The sequence below is a fragment of the Odontomachus brunneus genome, unplaced genomic scaffold (assembly GCF_010583005.1).
Source record: "Odontomachus brunneus isolate Ranch 3 - 2012 unplaced genomic scaffold, Obru_v1 Obru_scaffold_089, whole genome shotgun sequence".
NCBI classification, from domain to species: Eukaryota; Metazoa; Arthropoda; class Insecta; order Hymenoptera; family Formicidae; genus Odontomachus; species Odontomachus brunneus.
In genome coordinates, this window is record NW_022639539.1 from 154,525 (window position 1) to 160,155 (window position 5,631).

Here is a 5,631-nt window from a genome sequence, read left to right on the forward strand (position 1 = left end):
ACGAAACGCGGAAAGGGGAGGGCCACAAGATCGATGAAAATAGTCAATTATGTCGGTGAAAATTATGTTAAAAAATATGCCGGTAAAAATTTTATTAATAAATACGTCGATAAAAAATATACCGATAAAAATAAATGATCAATTATGTCGGTAAAGAAAATTACGTCGGTAAAAATTATGTTAAAAAATATGTCGGTAAAAATTATGTTAATAAATAAATATGCCGGTAAAAATATCGGTTAAAAACGTACCGGTAAAAAATTACCGACCGTTAGTAAGTCCCTTTCCCCGCGTAACGTCATACCCCGCGCCCGCGGTACTCCCTCCCCCGTATTCCCTCGGAGTACCTAGGGTTAGAACCCCTGCTTATAACCTATACTTACTAAAGATCAAAAAAGTTGCACTGATATGTAACGTATATAGAGGATGTCCCATTTTAATCGATCACCTCAAATATCTTTTGAATAGTACATTTTAGGGAAAAATGTTTCAGATGAAACATTTTTTGGGATTTCGAGGAGGACATAAAATGATATCATTGATTTGACCTCAAGTGGCGTCGTCAAGGTCAGGACAAGGTCACATTGAATTTTTTAAATGAAACCCCCCATTTCTCATTACATATTCTTATAACATACCTCGAGAGCTTTCCAAAACATTGTAATAAAATATTTTTCATTAAGTGTTTTTCGAGTTTAAAGGCTTCAATATTACAATATTGTTGCCATTAGCATTGATACCCAAGGTGTTCGACCAACGGCTAAAACCTTTTGAATTTTGTTCAGGTCCATGACCTTGACAACATTTGTAAAATACGGTACTGAGAACGTATTTTAAAAATACGATTAGTGATGTGGCTTTATTAGGGCTAGATTTTCGAAATACTCGTTTGAGAATGCCTTGTTGTGCCCTTTCACATAGTCTTTTAATTACCGTCCTATTAAGATGACGTCTATCCGTAAATATTTCGGCATAAATCCTTTCAGCTATCGTATAATTATTCCTGACCTCTCAAACTTTGAAACCTTTTAACTCGAAAGATACTTAATGAAAAAATATTTTATTAAAGTGTTTCAGAAAGCTCTCGAAGTATGCTATAAGAATATGTAATGAAAAATGGGGGATTTCATTAAAAAAATTTAAAGTAACCTTGTCCTGACCTTGACGACGCCACTCGAGGTCAAACCAATGATATCATATTATGTCCTCTCGAAATCACAAAAAATTTATCTGAAACATTTTTCCTTAAAATACACTGTTCAAGAGATATTTGAGGTGATCAATTAAAATGGGACACTCTGTATATACTGCCACAGGAGCAGGAAACTCTATATACTCCAGGAATGTCTAGTGAAAGTCTTCTGTCTTTTGGGTTGTTCAGATACTGTCCTATTTTTGTTGGTGATTTGTAGATGGTTTTGATATTGCTTTTTTCAGGGTTCTGCCAATTTTTTCTGTAATACTCTGTATGTATGGAAGGAAGGTGGTGATGGAGTTTCGTTCTTTTGTCTGTCCCTGGAGTTGTTCAGTCCGTGTGTTTTGATGTCCTTTAGTTTGGTGTTTTCTAATTGTTTTGTTTATCTGTGTTGCCGTGTAGCCATTATTTTGAAGAGTGTTCCTGAGATCTTTGATTTCGCTTTGGATGCTGTTCTTATCGCAGATAGCTAATATTCTGTGTATTAGCGAATCGAGGACCAATTGTTTTTTTATCTGGGTGATGGTATGATTCAGCATGAAGATATCAGTTAGTATATGTAGGTTTTCTGTAAACTTGGTAACACAGGGAGCCATTTGTTGTTCTTATGACTAGAACATCCAGGAAAGGGAGTCTGTTGTTTTGTTCCACTTCCATTGTAAAAGTAATGTTGAGATGTTTTGTATTGAGCGCATGTATTTCTAGAGTTTTTCTTTTCCGTGTTGCTAAATGACGAAAGTGTTATCTACATATTGGAGCCATATTCGGGGTTTTAATTGGCACTTTTGGATGACTTGAATTTCGAAATGTGCCATGAAGATGTTAGCTATGATTGAGGATTCCATGCCTCTACATGAAATTTGTTTATAGAATTGATTATTGTAGCTAAAACATGTATTGATGAGGCAGTGTTTGATTAAGGAGATAAGATCGGAAGGAACTTGTTTTGAAGTCTTCATTATTTTTATGATTTATGAAATTGGGACCTGCGTGAATAAGGATGATACGTCGAAACTTACCAGGATGTCGTTTGGTTGAAGTTGGACCCCTTTTATCTTCTGTATGAAATCCACCGAGTTTTTGACCGTGTAGGGGATGTTTTTGTTGAAAAATTCCAGGTTGCTAATTAAAAAGCGTGCCAGTTTATATGTTGGAGAGTTTATGGCGCTCACTATAGTTTTGAGTGGTATGTTGGTTTTGTGGATCTTGGGAAGGCCGTATAATCTTGAAGGTGTTGCGTTTTTTGGAATTAAGATGGTTTTGTTTTGCCTGGAAAAATACTGTTCTTTATAAAATTCGTTGTTTGTGCTTTTAAGGATTGGGTGGGATCTTTCTTCAGTTTCTGATAGATATCGTCTGTGAGAAGTCTCTGTATTTTCTTATCATTGTCTTTGTTCATTATTACTGTTGTGTTACCTTTGTCCGCTGGAAGGATAATGATGTCCGTCTTGATTTAATTGTGTTAGAGCGTACCGTTATGGTCTGGTCAGGTTCTGTTTTAGTAGTTTGGATTTCTGTAGTACGTTGGCTGTTAACCTACGGATATTGTTAGCCTATTCTTGTAGGAGTAGAAACAGGGAGGATTTTATCTGACTGATTATTTCTTCCTTTGAACTATTGCAACATTTTAGTTTGAGCTATTGCAAAGTTTGATCCTTTTTGGAGGGCGGAAATGGTTTTTGAGGAGAAGGCTTTGGTGGATAAGTTTTTTATGTTTGGTGAAGGAGGTGTAACTGCTTTTTGTAGTGTTAGTTTGTGATATTTTTCCGTCTGTCGTTGGAATGACTGTACGTAAGCATTTTAGGATTGTTCGTACGTTATGTGGTCCAGTGTGAGCTATAAGTCTGGTCGAAGGGTTGAAGCTAAGGAAAGGTGGAGTTTTTGTAAGATTTTACTAACCTTCATTTTTGTGTATGAGATGCGTTCCTTTACTAGTAATACTGCTGCTTTCTGCAGAATACTGTTTTCCTTTTTCGTGCCGAGATGGTTTTTTAATTGTAGAAACTTTGGAACGATGTTAGTGTCCCTACATTATTTTAGAAAGGCTAGTGTTGAAAAGTGTTTTGATAAGGATAACGTGAGTTTATTAAAGGAGTTGACTCCTTTCGTTAACAAGAATAATCTCCCCGTGGAAGTACTTGATTTAATATTATAGGGTCTCGCGGTGTCCATGCATATTAGATTTGGTTTCCGGGTTTGATTCTGCGAGGATTTTTCTTTATTTGATTTCGATATTTCGCGAACATTTCAATCCGCTTCATCAGGGAGGAACCACCTGATGCTGAGTTGCTTTCTGCCGAAAGGTCTTCCTTTATATAGTAGTTGGTATAAGTAGAAGAGGGGGGAGGAGACTAGAAGATGGGGCTGTTGGTAGGGGGGATAGTGGTGGTAAATTTGTTGTCTGTTATGTTTTGGCAAGACTATACGGTCTTCTCAAGATTCACAAAACAAACATACCACTTAGACCTATAGTAAGCGCTATTAACTCCCCAACATACAAACTGGCACGCTTCTTAATTAGTAAACTAGAACCTGTCAGTAGAAACAGCTTTTACACGGTCAAAAACTCAGCGGATTTCATATAAAAGATAAAAGAATTCCAGCTTCAACCAAACAACACCCTGGTAAGTTTCGACGAATCATCCTTATTCACGCAGGTCCCAATTCCAGAAATCAAATATAACGATGACCTCAAAACAAGTGCCTTCCGATCTTATCCTCTTAATCAAAAACTGCCTCACCAATACATGTTTCAATTATAATAATCAGTTCTATAACTATAAACAAATTTCATGTGCAGCTATGGGATCCCCAATCTCACCAAGCATAGCTAACATTTTCATGACACATTTCGAATCCCAAGTCATCCAAAAGTGCCAGTTGAAACCCCGAATACGGCTCCGATATGTAGATAACACTTTCGTCATTTGGCAACACGGAAAAAAAACTCCAGGAATTCCTACATGTACTCAACATCTCAACATAACCTTCACAATGGAAGTGGAACAAATCAACTCCTTTTCCTAGATGTCCTAGTCATAAAAAGAACAGAAGTTTACAGGAAACCTACACACACCAACCGATATCTCCATGCCAAATCACACCATCACCTAGATAAAAAACAATAGGTCCTCTATTCGCTAATACACAAAGCATTAACCATCTGCGACAAGAGCAGCATCCAAAGCGAACCTAAGGATGTCAGGATCAACACTCTTCAAAATAATAGCTACACGGCAACACAGATAAACAAAACAATCAGGAAACACCAAAGCAGAAGACATCAAAACACACAGACTGAACAACTCCAGGGACAGGCAAAAGAAGGAAACTCTATCACGACTCTCCTTCCGTACATACAGAGAATTAAAGACAATTGGCAGAATGCTGAAAAACGTAATATCAAAACCACCTACAAACCATCAATACAAATAGGACAGTATCTGAACAACCCAAAAAACATAAGACCTCCACTAGACACTCCTAGAGTATATCGAGTCCCCTGCTCCTGTAACAGTCTATATAGGAGAAACCGGGAGAATGTTGAGCACACGTATGAAGGAACATCAATGCGCAATCAAACTGAAAAATGTAACGAAGTTACACTTTTCACATTATTTAGCACTAGCGAGACACAATCTAGAAAGCGGACACAGAATCCCTTTCAATGAAATAACAGTACTGGCCAAAACATACAATTACTTCCCTAGGAAGTACAGAGAATCCTTGGAAATTTAAAATCATCCTAACAATCTCAACAGGGATAATGGACAAAAAATTAGTCCAATCTGGCAATCCGTCCTCTCGGTTTCTAAAACATGACAGACAACAAATTTCCCACTACTATTCCCCCTACCAAACCCGCCACCTTCTTGTCTCCTCCCCCTCTACCCCCAATGCCAACTACTATATAAAGGAAGATCTCTCAGGAGCAGCTCGGCATCGGGTCGTTCCTCCCTGATGAAGCTGACTAAAATGTTCACCGAACGTCGAAATCAAATGAACAAAAATCGACACGACTCAAACTTGGAAACCAAATCTAATATACATGGATACCGCGAAAACCTAAAATATCAAATGTAGATTTTATACATATAACGCATCTGTTATACAACAGACTGACAGATGTTCCAATTTATGCAAAAAGTTTGAAAAATTTTTTAGAATTTTCTGAGATTCTGAGAAATCTTTCCACCAAAAATATCGCTATTATTTTTGTGTACAGAAAAAACAGTTTTAGTTGAATAAACCAAATATCTGATAGAATATGAATGATCCAGAAATTCCAATCGAAGTAATCCGAATTTTGTATAAGTTAACAAGATTTTTGGTAGACTAACTAAACATGTCTGGTTATTTAACCAGACATCTCTCCCTCTCTCTCTCTCTCTCTCTCCCTCTCTCTCTCTCCCTCTCTCTCTCCCCCTCTCTCTCTC